At 36.7% G+C, this 17,105-nt stretch overlaps 1 pseudogene; it reads left to right on the forward strand.

Moving 5' to 3' along the window:
• Positions 1–9,674: 9,674 nt before the first annotated feature.
• On the forward strand, positions 9,675–10,083 carry LOC112135231 (large ribosomal subunit protein eL31-like; annotated as a pseudogene).
• The last annotated feature ends 7,022 nt before the right edge of the window (positions 10,084–17,105 follow it).

Here is a 17,105-nt window from a genome sequence, read left to right on the forward strand (position 1 = left end):
GCCACCGCGCCCAGCCCGCTTAGGGCAATTTTATCTATTAAAGTTTTTGGGCACCATACGCCCTGAAGCGATGACAGAACCTCAGTGATCATGATGGTACCATGCCTTGTGTGCAGCAAGACCAGAAATTCCACGACTTCCATCCAGGAAAAATCTCCTATGCTCCACTTCCACCCCCAGAGAAACAGAGCTACTGCCTTCAACGGATTAGCCAGCTTGGGCAATGAGCATTTGATCACTGACCACTCTGGGCAAAGATAGAAGCGCCTCCCTGAATATTCTGAATTACCTAAGAAATCTAGGCTTTCATATAACCTTGGAGGATGAGGAGATGAGGATCCCCAATAATGGTGATGGTTTAAATGCCTGCCTACTTTCTAGGAAGGGGTATGGAAATAAAGTAAATTTTACTTAGTGAAATAAAAGATGTGACATTCCTTACACCCCATATTGCATAGTAAAATTCAAATTGGATACATATTTTTAGAGGCAAGAATGAAGAAACTGATGTCGGAGAAAGTTGAGTCGCTTACCCAAGGTCATTAGGTTGTTAAAGCCAGGACTATAACCCAGCTCCGGATTCCTGATACAGTATTCTCCATCATTTATAACTATATTTGTTCTTAATTTTAACATTAGATTTTTCAAACCATTTTTAATGTGTAAACGCTGGACATTGAGGCTCAGAGAGTAGGGCTTGCTAGTGAGTGGTAAATCATTCAATACTTACTGGATTAAAGGTTTAATTGATAGAAAATTGTACTGTGGCAAAGAAGTCAAAAAGACTTAAATAGATTTTAATTTCTAAAACAAGTATTTATGAACGGGAATTTTTCCTAAGTTATTTTATACTAGGGACTGGTTGGAACAAAAAGATAAATCAGTGTGTATCCTCAAAATGTGTTTAAAATATAGAGTGTCTGTGACAGAACAAAAAAGAGAGTGACTAGTTCATGAAGACTGTCAGTTATGTATCTTTAAAAGTCCGTTCTGACACTGATATACTAGGTTAAACCAAGTGTGTCTCCAAGATAACGACACATTTATTTCCAAAGTTATTTAATCACATAACTTTTCCACAAAATATTCAATACGACTAGTGAAGACATATAAGCTCTTGTCACAACTCTCTTACATCAATTATGTAAAATAATTTTAACACCCCAAAAGTGAGAGTATCTTTCTAAAGTGAAATAATTATCAATAAAATAGTGACAGAGTGAAATTGCTTTAACTTTGAGACAGTCTATGATAATTTGACATGGTGACGTTTTTATGGTCTGAGAAGCCTTTTCTTTAAAGTGAGAAGTTTCAGTAGTTGAGCTCGCAATGACAAACTTAAATAAAATGACTCTTTAATATTGGTGTCCATAGCAATATTAATAATGCAATAAACAAGAACAATTGGCATTATATTTAAAATCCTATTATTTCAGTTATTGTCAATAATAATTATTGCCTGAACTGAGCTGCCCACTTTCGTTAATTACCAGTGCATGTTGGTGATTCTATTGCATTTGAATTTTCAAAAATATGTTTGAATTTTGTATATTTGGACTTTCTGACATAGACAAAATCTCTTAACCATATTACATGTTGAGTGTTCATTCAAACGAACTTTCAACAAGTTGTGATTCAGTTCTTACCAAATGCAAAGTGGTTCTGTAAATTAAATCATATGTCCATTTAAACATAGAACATTGTCCCCGATAACATTTAAGATGATTGATGGCATTTTCTTTATTTTCCTTAAACCTTCTCTCTAGGATGATGAGATCACTTGATCTCAAACACTCAGATCCCAGAAGTAACCTTCCTTCATACTAAGGCCTAACATTTAAAAAGTAATGAACCTAGTAATGAACCAATGCCAATTGTCCTTGCAGCAAAAGCTAGAGAATCGGAAAGCTGAGTAATTTTCTTGCAATCTGGTGGCTGTTCTGTGAAGATAGAAGTTTGGTAGCAGTTGGTGTCATTTGCTGGCAGTTGCCAACCAACTGTGCATTGCCTGGTAGAGGGAAGCAGTTGAGGATAGAGGGAGAAGGGAGTGGCTTATATATAAAGCAAACTCTTATAACCCCAGAAGATCAAAGCCTGAACCAAACAGGTGAGAATTGTTCACTTTGAGGGTCATCTCTGGAAGCACTATCAAGAGGAGTTGCAAAGCTTGTTAATTTCATTTGAGATTCAACACTAACCAAGAAAAAAAAATATAGAAACTAAGGGGCCTATTTCCAAACAGTTTAAAGGAATGTGTCACATTTGTCTTCCTTCTGCAGCAAGTATCAGCTATGTGTCCACATTGCTTGATGAGACAGGCCTCTTAACATTTTGGTTTAACAAAGAGAATGAGTTCCTTAGTGGAATGAAAGTAATATAACGTAGAAAAGAAGTCAGGAAACCATGTGTCTGATTACGCAGTCAAGACTCCAAACCATTACAAGAAAACACTCAGTAAAATAATATGATATAGAATAAGGAGAGAAAGAGAAACCAAGTTTTCCTGTAGTAACTCTGTAGGTGTGCACAGAAGAGGGAGAGAACAGAGAGTCACTGGCATATAAGGTATATCTATAAGGGATAAATATGACATACCTCTTATAGAATCTACATACAAAAGTCACTCAAGGAATATTTGTTGAATGAATAAATAATCAGCTTAATAAAGAGGAACTAACCCCAAGTTCTAAGAAACCTGGTATTTAGGCTGGGCGCGGTGGCTCATGCCTGTAATCCCAGCACTTTGGGAGACCGAGGCGGGCGGATCACCTGAGGTCAGGAGTTCGAGACCAGCCTGACCAACGTGGTGAAACCCCGTCTCTATTAAAAATACAAAAATTAGTTGGGCATAGTGGCACATGCCTGTAATCCCAGCTACTCGGGAGACTGAGGCAGGAGAATCACTTGAACCTGGGAGGTAGAGGTTGCAGTGAACCGAGACTGCCCCATTGCACTCCAGCCTAGGCAACAAGAGCAAAACTCCATCAAAACAAAACAAAACAAAAAACAACAACAACAACAAAAAACCTAGTATTTATCCGGAAAGAATAAATATACCAAGTGTGATTGACACACAATGAATGACCAATATCAAGGTATGCTATGTTTCTTAAGCACATACCCAGAATGTAGCATCCCATGGAGACCACCATTCATGCCAGTTTGACTGAGAATCAACAATACCACCAGAAGAGATCAGGGGAAAAATTTAGGGAAAATTTAAAAGGATCCAGTAATACATATAAGAAATAATAAACTTGGAAGGGGATTGAAAAAATACACACACTTGTAATCTCAGATGTTCATATATCAATGCACACATCATGGAAAAATAAAATTTGAGATTTATGATGTAGAATAACAAATACTGATTGATAAGTTGTTAGGCTAAAACTTAAAATTTATATAGGAATAGAATTTTAAAGTATATATTATTGAATAGGAACAGATTTGGCCAGGAGAAGAGAAAGAGAAAGAGGTAGATTGGTGCTAAATGTCTCAGATAGATCTGATCTTATTTCTGATAAAATATACGAGGAATAAATGATGTCTAACATATAGGAGGTAATTGATATGTATTTGCTAAGTTAGAGAAGAAAAAATAAGCAACAAAACAAGTGAGATTTTAAAATAAATGTAGAAAAACCAGCTAGAGAAAAATGGACAAAGATGAATGAAAAGTTCAAAGTGTCAATTTAGATATAAAAAATTAAATGAGAAAAAAAGTGACTAAAAGTGACAAAATATAAAAAGTCAATGTAATTGGATATCAAAGAAAAAGAGGTGTTAAGACATAATATTAAGATATACTGTGTCACCCAAAAGAAAAGAAGTTTAAAAATGTAGGATAATTAAAATTAATAATTTTAAAACAAACAGGAAAAAAACAGCTAGTCACAGACAAGTCATGTGGGTTCACAGGGAATTTCTAGGACAGTCAAACTTCCTGGACTAATAGTTTCCAGCTGAAGCAGATGGTGTGCATTCTTCCATGTTAAGGAACAAAGAGAGAAAGATCCATATGTCATCCTTATGCTCCTCACCTTTATAGTTGAGCATAAAATCTCACATCTCAACCACTGTATCTCTCATTACTTCATTGCTCTGTAGGAAGAGAAAGAGAACATTGCAGAACATCTAAGGGTATTCTTAATTCCTGTGATTGCACTGCTAAATGACAGGACAGTTGAGCCACTACCAACGCTGCCATCATCACAATGAGTGTAACAGCATGTCCTCAGAAAACTTCTCTGGTTTCTCAGATCTCTAAAACAATTAATATATACTATATAGAAATTCATGATCAGGTAAATTGAAGCATACAAGAAGCCATTGAATAAAAAGAACAATTGTTACATACTATATGACCACATAAAGGAAACTGATGCTATACTTGCTATACTATGCAAGATGTAGATCCTAACATTGGCGTGGGGGAAAGATCCAGCAGCAATGGGGAACTCCAATGCAACATACTATGGTAAAACCAATGTATCTGGCAGTTTCTTATTATGTCTTCACTTCCTTCCCAAGGGAGGCACAAGAAGTAATGAGGAAACCTAATGCTGTCTCAGAAAAAGGAATTTGTTTTAAAACTGAATGAGAAAAAGTGATCATGGTATCCTGGCAGCATGGTAGCATGGCAGAAGTGGGAAAAATGAACATAGAGAGTTGATTGCACAAACTCTGAAGAAAAAAGAAGCATGAACCCTGTACCTTAAGTTTCTGAAATGGAAGACATAGAGTGTAGAATTCTTATAATGCAGTACTAAATTATCTGCAAGAGGAAGAAATGGGGGAGGGGGATCTGAGGAAACAGAATATTTAAAAAATAAGTTCAGAAAGAAAAAAAGAAAAAGACAAATTTTGGAAATCGCTAGTGACATTAATAACTGAGTCACAAAAGCCATGGATAATGAGGGCAATGGCAAGATTTCCTCCAAAAGTGAAATTAAGATAAAATTAGGAGAAAGGCAGAATAATGAATGAGATAAGCCATTTTCAGGAGAAACCCACTCTTACTGATAATCTGTAACTGGAATTGCTGACTTGAGTGCCCTTCAGGAAGATATATCTGGAATGTGATTATAAATAACAAAAGCTTAAACCTAATCAACTGTATGCATTATGGAGAAAAGAATGCATTTACAAAAGGTGATGGTTGATCTGCACAGAGTCTAAAATTTATGGACTTAGATACAAAGTGATTTTCTTTGCTTTTCTTTTTTTTTTTTTTTTTTTTTTTTTTGAAAAGGAGTCTTGCTCTGTCGCCAGGCTGGAGTGCAGTGGCACAATCTCAGCTCACTGCAACCTCCTGGGTTCAAGCAATTCTCCTGCTGGTGAATTGGTGGGATTGTAAACTAGTTCAACCCTTGTGGAAGTCAGTGTGGCGATTCCTCAGGGATCTAGAACTAGAAATTCCATTCGACCCAGCCATCCCATTACTGGGTATATACCCAAAGGACTATAAATCATTCTGCTATAAAGACACATGCACACGTATGTTTATTGCCGCATTATTCACAATAACAAAGACTTGGAACCAACCCAAATGTCCAACAATGATAGACTGGATTAAGAAAATGTGGCACATATACACCATGGAATACTATGCAGCCATAAAAAATGATGAGTTCACGTCCTTTGTAGGGACATGGATGAAGCTGGAAATCATCATTCTCAGTAAACTATCGCAAGAACAAAAAACGAAACACCGCATATTCTCACTCATAGGTGGGAATTGAACAACGAGAACACATGGACACAGGAAGGGGAACATCACACTCTGGAGACTGTCGTGGGGTGGGGGGAGGGGGGAGGGATAGCGCTGAGAGACATACCTAATGCTAGATGACGAGTTGGTGGGTGCAGCGCACTAGCATGGCACATGTATACATATGTAACTTACCTGCACATTGCGCACATGTACCATAAAACCTAAAGTATAATAATAATAATAATAATAAAAAGATTAAAAAAATAAAAATAAAAAAATAAAAATAAAATAAAAAAAGAAAAGGAGTCTTGCTCTGTCGCCAGGCTGGAGTGCAGTGGCACAATCTCAGCTCACTGCAACCTCCTGGGTTCAAGCAATTCTCCTGCCTCAGCCTCCCGAGTAGCTGGGACAAGAGGCGCACACCACCACATCCGGCTAATTTTTGTATTTTTAGTAGAGACGGGGTTTCACCATGTTGGCCAGGATGGTCTCAATCTCTTGGCCTTGCGATCTGTCCACCTTGGCCTCCCAAAGTGCTGGGATTACAGGCGTGAGCCACTGCACCCAGCCCGTGGTTTTCAAAATATCACTATCATTACCCTGCTAGAGCTCAGATCCAAGCAGTGAACCTCCACCATTCATTTATTGTTCCTTTCCAAGCTCCTTACTGTTTGTGTTAATTCATATTGCCAACCTTAATGTTTTTCTGAAATTTTGTATTTTATAACCTGGCATATGTGGAAGTATCACTACACTCAACAGACCAGGATGTGTGTCCTTATTCTGCTAATTACCAACTTTGCGTCCCAACAGCAGATTATTTAGCTTCGAGTAAGGTTATGATTAACAAATAAAAGAATATGCATGAAAACATTTTGAAAACTGTAAAACATTATTCAGATGTTGAGCATTGCTACTTAAATCTTTGTAACATTCTGAGGTGGTTGCTTTAAGGAATTTTTAAACTTTTGCAAATGAAGTAGCTTAGAAGCATATTCCTGTGGTGTGAGCTAGCCTCACAATGTATAATAAGAGTTTTGCAGACTGAGTCAAGCTAGGTGTGGTTGTCTGGTTGCTGCAACAAGGTGCTTTTGTGATCATTTCTAAAAGGAACCTACCTGCAGCACAGGTTGGTCTTCTCCAAAAATACCTCTCTACTGAAAGCTGGCACAAGCTGCTGAAATGGCTCTATTTCATGAAAGGCACACAGAGCATAAGCTTACCTAATTAATAATTTTCACGGTTGTTTTCCTTTTCCTCTTTGCAGCTGCTGAATGGAGTGGCTCTGATTAAGCCATACCACATCGTGAGAAATGTCGCTTCGCAAGGGTGTTACATTCTGAATTTCCCCCTACTTTGATCCCTGCTCATTGGCCCCTTTGATCTCTAAACAGGATGTACAAGGTTCACTAATCAATGCTTTCTCTCATTTTTGGTTCTTTGTGAAGTGTTTGTATTTAAATCATTGACTAGAATAGGTGAATATGTATGACCTGTGTCTTTTTCCATTTGGTCTTTCCATTTTCAAAAGACAGAAGGAAGAAAATATTTTCAACCGAGTTTTCATTCAAAGCTGAGTTAAGCAGCAAAGTATATCTTGGGGATTGCAGATGGTGCTCAATTCTTCTTTAAAAATTTGGATCACTTTCTAAGGAGAATTAAAGGATTGCAGAATGAAAGAATCGTGCCCATTGTTGTCCATTCCAAACCATGCAAAGTGGAACATAAGTCCCTTTAATCTCAGATGCCAATGGAGAAATGTACCTGCAGCAGGCTTAGTGCTAACTTTTCCAAGCACTAAAGGGTCTCCTTCTTTTGAGGACTCACAGGTGTATGGAAAAGTAAGAAGCCTAGCACTGAGGAAAGAACCAATAAAACAAAACCTAAATGTTAAGTGAAAAATAGGGAACACCCACAGCAAGTACTATTGGAGTTTAGAAAAGGGAGAGAGACCTTGATAGCTGGATAATCAGGGGAGACCTCCTAGAAGAAGTAGGTTTTGCTCGTTCAAATTCATCCCAGAGAGTGGGAACTGTGTGCAAAGTTTTGGAGCTGGAAACGCCATACCACTCTTACTCCTTATGAACATGTGAAGTATCAACCCTTGTTTGAAGGTGACATGTCTTTTGCTATCCATTAATCAATCCCCCTGTCCTTCAATTTTTATTACAAGAGAGAAAATGAGGGCAGGTATCAACCATACCAAATTATTCTATGGGATATCCTGTTTTCCATTTTACCTTGTATCAATACCTTACCAGATTAGACATGGAAGGGCTAATTACTGTATTCCCTCTCCTTTGATATAGCATAGCCACTTCCAATGTAGCCTAAGTCATTAAGCCTTGACCAAAGAGCAAACAATTCTCAGTTCCATAGTTTCATATGAAGAATTTTATCAAAAACTACTTACATTTTCCACTTTCATAGAATCACAAAATTGGTTATTGGAATATGAAAGCTAAATGACACTTGAAATTTATTGTGGTCAATTCCATCAATTTCCAGATGGGGAGACTTGAATCTCAGAATGGTTATGTGGTTTGCCCAGAGCTTCACGGCTAATTAAATCCTAGGCTTTTCATCCTGTGCTTTCCCCTGCATCAAATTTTCCTTATTTATTAAGCAAAGGAATTATATATCTGAGAGTTTATCTATCTCTAAATTCTATGATGTCTTTCTTTATAAATCTTGGAAAAAATCAAAGTCTGAAAGGCAGATTACAGCACTCTAATTTTGGTTCACAAAGGACCACACTAAACTGGCCTGCTGTGGTTCAAATGTAAAGTGCTAAATGGTAGAGCAAGTTAATGCCCTGGTTGTTTGCTGTTGGAGGTAAAAATATATCTGTAGGTCTCAGCCAAGTTCCTGTGGATATTTGTCCACATCCCCAAAATACCACACACACTTGGCAAGAATGGAAGATTACAGCCAAGCAAGGCCCAGATCTTGAATAGCAAGAGTATTTCGAGTAAAGAACAACATACAATGGCAAAGCTCTCATACTTAGGTATGCCATTTATCTCCATAACGTTCTGTAATGTTGTTCTTTTCTCTTTGTTTCTTCTGCCTTTCCCCATCCTGTATTCCAAACTCTACAAAATTGCAAGAATGACTTTCATTTTAAGTTATATTTGAGATAGGATAAAAATTACAATGAAATAGTTCAGCTACTTATTGCATTTTCTTCTATTTTCTGTATTTTCCAAATTTTCTCTAAAGTGACAATATGTATTAATTATAGAATGAACAAATAAACCTCCTTACAAACATTTTAGATTACTAAGGTACTGACAGCTAGAATTTTGAAATTCTCTCTCGAAAGTCATTCCAAGTTGTTTTCTTCCTGGTGTTTTATAGCCGTTATATTGCTATTTGTTTTCCTTACAAGTGAACTTGAATGAGATCTTTAAATTTGCTGTTGGTAGACTTCTTTTGGAAAAAAAAAAAAGTATATCTTTAGGACTGGTGAACACTACTTTAGCATATTGGTGAAAACAGAGACTGGGTATGGCAGCTATCGGAGCAACATACTATCCTAAGATGTTTAAATAAAGCTTACTAAAAGTGATTAGGGCCACTAGATCTCCCTATTGACTTGGATTAATGCCGTAATTCAGAAACAAATTGGCTTTATATATGAATGTTCACATTAAATTGATTGGCAAGATAGAATTTAAGATCAAATTCATTAAGAATTTCAGAATCTTGAAAGACATGCCTTCTAACTCAATGCTGTTAAAGCTTTGATTGATAAATTCTTTTTTTAAATTTACCACACTCTAAACACATATTGTCAAACTTGCTTACTTGTTTTAAAGATCAGTTGAATTAAAGCCCTAAAATACCATTTAGCGTGCAATAATGTTTACCCTATTGCAGACCTACTAGAGATACATTGTATTAGTCATATTGTAACTCTTGTACACTTAGAGAACGATGACAAAGAATCCCTCGCGCTCTTCCTTTCCAACTTGGACCTGGCAGAATGGCTCCCGCAAAGAAGGGTGGAGAGAAGAAAAAGGGCCGTTCTGCCATCAACGAGGTGGTGACCTGAGAATACACCATCAACATTCACAAGCGCATCCATGGAGTGGGCTTCAAGAAGAGTGCCCCTCAGTCACTCAAAGCTATTCAGAGATTTGCCATGAAGGAGATGGGAACTCCAGATGTGTGCATTGACACCAGGCTCAACACAGCTGTCTGGGCCAAAGGAATAAGGAAAGTCCCAAACCGAATCCGTGTTTGGTTGTCCAGAAAACGTAATGAGGATGAAGATTCACCAAATAAGCTCTATACTTTGGTTACCTATGTACCTGTTAACCACTTTCAAAAATCTACAGATAGTCAATGTGGATGAGAACTAATCACTGATCATCAAATACCTCAAATAAAGTTATAAAATTGCAAAAAAAAAAAAAAAGATGACAAGGAATACTTAAAGCATTTTTAAAGGATTCTTTAAATTTGACGACAGTAGTCTAAAGACTCAAAGTGAAATTTACCAGGTTAAAGTCTTGGATCATTTTCCCATAAAAAATCCCTACCACTTCTTTTGATGAGAGTTGTTGAATTGCGAGTCACAGAAACCTGTGCATCTCTGTCACTTTTTCGTATTCTGCTTCCTACCAAGGAGAATCATAGCTTGTTTCTCACATACTGCAACCCGCTCCCCCAAGATGTGACTCAAGGGGAAAAAGCATTCATCATATAAGGCAACATCTATTAAGCACATTGTGCTGTGCTAGACCCTAGGCTAGGTGCTTTCATGCCCTGTCTTACTAAGTCCTTATGGTAAAAGACCATCCATCTTTACAGATAATCCAAAGAACCTTCAGAAGGATTATTTGCGAGGTATATGTAAGTACAAAAGTATTAAACCATAGAGTTGCAGAGAAAATCTTCTAACTCCTGTAGCTGCAGCCATAGTGTGTCTAATCTATCATCATCAATATTCTGGCCCCAAGAGATATCAAACAGAGTTATTATCACCTTACCTAGGCTAGAGAGAAAAGTCTGATCAAAAGCCTTCATATTGAAAATCCTTTCCTGATTCCTTGATTGGCCTTTTGCCCTTCAAGTAGGAGAGGAAGTGCTTATGAGTTTCATTCACAGAAGAAGAAAACCACTTATTTTGAAATTTACTGGCAACTCTTCAATATGTATGCTGATGTCCTAGAGGCTTTGTTCGTAACTTGAAACACTGGGTAACAAAAGTACTATTTCCCTTCTTCTCTTTATTTTTCCTTACCCATCTTCCTTTATTTATTTCCCTCTCTTTTTCTTCTCCACTCCACCTCTGTATGAGTGTGTGCATGTGTGTGCCTGTGGATATCCATTTGAGTTTATGGAATTGACTATACAGGTATTTTAGTCTAATGCAAGCTTGAAATCAGAGGGGCAAATTGTAAAGAAGGAAACATGTATGCCTGGTGCCATCACCTCATCTCACAGTACCTCATATTACCTACTCTCTCCTCCCAGTGCTGCACCTGCCTGATGAGAAATGCCTTTGTCATGCTTCCTTGGCTGACCTTGCTTCCAACCTATTGTTCATTTGACAATTTGTTACTTAATTCACACTGTGTGCCAGTCTTGTGCTGGATGGACATTTTTCAGAAACTATTCTATGCTCCACATCCTTGATTCTCTAGGTATGTTCAACCACACACACTCATCAAGCTTTTTGGAGAAGGGGAGAGTTTGGTGGTCAAATAAGTTTGGAATTAAATCTAGGAGCTAAACCCAATCTGATTTCTGGTTCAAAACAAAACAGAAACAGCTATCAAAGACATTCTTGTCACAATTTGGGAAATTTCAATATAAACTGGGTATTATATCATATTAGGAATTATTGTTATGCTTTTATGTTATTATAATATAGTTATATAGAAAAATGGGCTTATTCTTAGGAGATATATGCCATGTTCAAGGGTGAAGTATTTCACGTGTCATGATGCCTGAAACTTATTTTCAAATGGTTTCAATAATCATAAATAAATTTATCCATAATATTAAAACTAATATACTTATATAAAAATATACAGTTCTGCAAAAAATGCTTGTATTTATACATTATATATACATTTGTTACATACTAAATGTTCATATAGTAAAAGTATATGTTTATTATCATTTACTACTATAAAACAAGTATATATGTTTATCGTTTATAAATCAATATGTATATTATATTGTTACATATATGAATATATTTATACATGATGCATATGCTTATATATTATATATGTGTATATTATATATAATAAACATGAATATATAAATATATAATATATAAGGTAGTAATTTTTACTGAATTTATATATTGTATATATAAATATATTAATAAATACATAATATAAACACAAACCATTGCTGTGAAGATTAAGTAAATATATTTTTATTTTCTGAAATATGCTTACCTATTTTGACTAACCTTGGGCACATAGCATTTTGGGGTACTGGGAAATTAATTTGGATAGCATGAGGAAGAGAATGAAGTTAATTAATGAGAAATTCTGTTCACGGGTAATTAAGAGTTGACTTTCAAGGACAGAAAATGTCCTTATGCACTAGACTTTCTGAAGCAGGAAAGACCAATTTGTGAGGGAGGAAGAGGGGGATGCTGCTCCTAGGCCAATTTGGGGACTTCTAGACCTCTGCAGGAAGTACCTCACTCCTCACCGCACCCCTTAAACTACTGCTTACAGGGATTGCACTGCTAATTGCAGAGTGGTAAGGGTTGGGATACATGATGAAAAGGTTTGCTTTTGGAAAGAAACTTCCCTATTTCACTTAGATTATTGTGAAAGATGTTTCTGATGCAGGCAAATGAGCCAGGCAAAGACTCTGCATATCTAGTATAAAAAGCAAAATTCAAATATTAGTTGATTACCCTAAAGAAATAAACACTTATAACAGTGACTCTGTAATGTGACTATGATAAATAGGGTGTTACTGTTTTATTTTACCTCTTCTTTGTCCTTGTGAGAAAGAGATGAAGATCATGTCTCCTCTTGGAAAAGTAATGGCTCAGAGGTAGTTTCTTTTTGGTCTTAGACATATTACGTGACTTTAGTTAACTACCTTTGTTTCTCCATTTAAGAGATGGAGATAACAATAAAAATTTAGCTTAAAGCATCTTTATGAATTATAAATTACTTATCAAAGAACTTATGAATTATAAACTACTTTGTAAAGCAAGCTGCTATATAAATGCTCAATAATACAGTCCTTTGCAGCACATGGCACCCCCTAACGGGAGCTTATTAAGCGGATCCTATTTAACTTGGATTAATTCTTTCAAGTATTTTTTCCTCTTAAATGAACCCAGTACTATGACTGGGAAAACACTCATAGAATATTTTTATAATTCAAGAAACATCAAATCCAATGATTGTACCCTATTCTTTCTTTTGATATCTGCTTTTTCTAAAACAGAACTGAAATTAACTTCAAAAGGTGTCCTGCAATCTAATGAGAAACAAGGTGATTGGAGGCCTGAGCATGGGATCTCCTTGTAATCACTTAGAACCAGAGAAAGAAGGTTAATTTAATGAGATGGAAAAGCGGTACCTTACTGAGATGGCACAGAGAAAGGTGCCCAGACATTAATATAAACATGGATATAAATTCTCTATTCACATAGTAGGTATCAGGAATTATATTAAGTGCCCTTTGTAAGTTATATATTTTAATCCTTACATCTGTCTTTTGAGGAAGACACTATATTTCCCAAATTATAGATGAGAAAACTGAGACTCTGAGTAGTCGAGCAATTTAGTCAAGTTCACATGGTTGGTACATGACAGAGCTAGGATTTGATTACAGGTATTTCTCTGCACAGAATTTCTGTGGATGAGAACATGAATTAAAAGCTAAGCCACACAAATTAAAAACTAAACCACAGAATACAAAAACTAAAGACTTTGTGTGGGCATTTTCCATAACAAAATACTTTACATTCTCATTATCCCAGAAAGTCTCTTGTGAGATCACAATAACTATTTCTTGTTGAATATGATATTATGACAAAGCATTTTGCCAACTTAGCTTAGCAGAAAACCCATTATGTTACTTATCTAAATAAGTTGCATTTCTTTCTTCAAAGTAAACACTTCATATGACTATTAAACATCAATTAAGCTTTATACTGACCACATACTATAATATTTTGCATTATACAGTAATGGGCATTTTATGAAAAAGAGCAAAGAGAGGGTAAAGTATTTGCTCTCTAGAGATGTCCACAATCTGAAAGATGTATCAGACAAGGTTTAAAATGTTGAGCTCTGTGTCTAAGAGACAATGTCAGTTAACTACCTGAGAAAATATATTTTACCCAGGATGTAACTAAAACACCATTCAAAAAATGTCCCCATTTGCTTGCAGACATTGAATTAATGCATATGAGAGAAAAGATATAATTTCTTTATTTCCATTTTCTTGCCTCCATTCAAACAATGCCTCACCAAACTGGAAAAGAGAGGACAGAATTAAAATCTGAGTTATAACAAAGAAAGTGTCAAGCCTCATAAAGTAAGTTTAATTTTGTGAACCTAGGAGAATCACACCCATTACGGGGAGCTTTAGAAACACGACAAATTTGGAGAAGGCAGTTGTCACTTTTTTTAATGGTGCATTCCTAACACTGCAAATGAATAAATTTACTCAATTCCCAGGAACAATTCTAAAACAGTGAATTAAATTGATACTTTCACTAAAACTACATCGCACAAGACATTGCTTTATTCTTCTTCATTATTTGTCATGATCACATATAATATATGATCACGGTAAATTCTAAATTATGTTATAATTTACTAAATCAGTAAATTAAGGAAATGTCAGTATAGTGAACCTTGATTTCAACAATACAATGAACAAAGCCTAACACTGTTTCTCTGGAATGGAGAAGATATATCATGACAGAAGAACCAGCACATATGTTCTCATGACCCCATGTTCGTAATATCTGGACAGAAGCACAGGTTTGAGAGTGACAGGGGAGTTGGTATGCCCTGCAGGGGAACCAGTCCTGCCCCTACCTCAGACACTTACAAAAGCCATCCTTTTCTGCCATTTGCAGAAAAAATAGAGTAAGTGTAGAGATTTAAAATGACCATGATATAAAGGGTCTTCTGGAATTATGCAAAGCCTATTGTACACAACTATAAGCATTAGCTATTTTGTGATGCTTCAATCTGAAAATTTTGTAGACTGAATGCCAGATAATGTGTATTTATCTCACTCTTTCAATCTATTTGCTGAATAGGAACATTCATTTGGGCCAGGTGTGGTGGCTCACACCTGTAATCCCAGCACTTTGGGAGGCTGAGGCAGGCGGATCACCTGAGGTCAGAAGTTCGAGACCAGCCTGGCCAACATGGCGAAACCCCGTCTCTATTGAAAAGACAAAAATTAGCTGGGCATGGTGGTGGGCCCCTGTAATCCTAGCTACTCTGGAACCTGAGGCAGAAGAATCGCTTGAACCCAGGAGGCGGAGGTTGCAGTGAGCCGAGATCAGGCCATTACGACAGAGCAAGACTCTGTCTCAAAAAAAAAAAAAAAAAAGAATATTCTTTGTTTCTTTATCTAGCTTAGTGGATGCCAAACTTTATTCTTTCCTACACTTTTTAAAGTGTATATAGTTATAATAAGAATGAATCACTGTACTAATATATTATTCACCACATAAAAAACTGAAAATGAAATTTTTAATAACACACACACACACAAAAAAAAAAAACCATAAACAGAAGTTCTAGTATTTTCTTCCTCCAATATCTTACTTCGAAGGTTATGGATTTGGATCTCCTAGGCTACAAATGACAGAATGAAGCTGGTTCTCGTTTCTTATCAGAAACAGGCATATTTTTTACTAGGACCTTGTCAGAATGTGTGTGTATATGAGCATGTAGATGCTTCTGTAGTCACCCACGTGAGAGTGTATAGGGGAGATCTGCATGCAGAAGCTATTAAAGAGATAATAGATTTTTCAGAATATTTTATTTGTCCATCTCCAGGTGCTTTTCCAATGTGAAGTCATATTGGTAAACTTACAAGGCTGAATGTTTCAGTTATTCATGTCCAGTTTTTCAGGGATGGCCTGGCCTCTAAAAAGCATGTTATTTCCACTAGATAAAATCAACAACCTAAGTTAAGCACTGAGTTAATTGCATCATTTGTCTCAGAGATGATTTCCTACTCTGAGGAGCCCACAGAAACCAGGATCTGCCATTTCTTTTTTTTTTTTTTTTTTGAGACGGAGTCTTGCTCTTTTGCCCAGGCCAGACTGCAGTTGGCGCTATCTCGGCTCACTGCAAGCTCCGCCTCCCAGGTTCAAGTGATTCTCCTGCCTCAGCCTCCCGAGTAGCTGGGACTACAGGCGCCCGCCACAGCGCCGGGCTAATTTTTTATATTTTTAGTAGAGACGGGGTTTCACCGTGTTAGCCAGGATGGTCTCAATCTCCTGACCTCGTGAATCCGCCCGCCTCGGCCTCCCGAAGTGCTGGGATTACAGGCGTGAGCCACCGTGCCCAGGCAGGATCTGCCATTTCTGAGCCATTTCTTTGCTTCTGTGCTGCATAAGGATGGCTCGAAAGTATTCTGCAGATAGTGACGGCTCTGATTCCTTTAACATCCTGTTCTATCTCGATTACAAGGAATGTGGGAAAAAGAGCCCTATGATTCATTTCGCTCTCTCAAATGCAGTACAACATGCAAGCCTACTTATTATCAGTCTGTATATCGCTGGATACACAGGAGGATGAACAGTTTTATATCTGATCTGGGCCTTGTTTTGAATAATTGCACGGTTGACATATGTACTATGGAGTCAGAGTTTAGGATTGAATTCTTTCTCTGTCATTTTACAAGCTGTGTGACCTTGAGCATTGAACTTATTTAAATTTTCAAAGCTTCACTTTGCCTTTTCTATAAAATGAGGAATGTTAATACTGCACAACCAACGCCACAGGGTTATTACAATTACTAAACACGATAATTAATAAAATGCAGCTTCTGTAATGACCAGCACCATAGTTAATCTCAATAAATATTAGCTATTGCTATTAGCATAATTATACGAGCATAATCTTATCCAAAAACCTCGAGGCCAAATGTTTTCCTGAATTCAGTGTTTTTCGGATTTAAGAAAGGCAATACTGTACAGTGAATGCACGGCATATTACATAACACTCCCCGCAGCATCTGCAGCAGATCAGGTTTTGGTATTACATCAATGTTGAATTTTATGAATTTTGGAATTGTAAAAAAGAGGCTGCAGATCTGTAATGCTATCCATTTAAATTTTTACTCAAAATCGAAGCACGGTGGCAAATATCCACTTTCTTCTCTTTTGAATTTACTCATAACACCATTAAACTCT

Source organism: Pongo abelii, chromosome 8 (assembly GCF_028885655.2).
Source record: "Pongo abelii isolate AG06213 chromosome 8, NHGRI_mPonAbe1-v2.0_pri, whole genome shotgun sequence".
NCBI lineage: Eukaryota > Metazoa > Chordata > Mammalia > Primates > Hominidae > Pongo > Pongo abelii.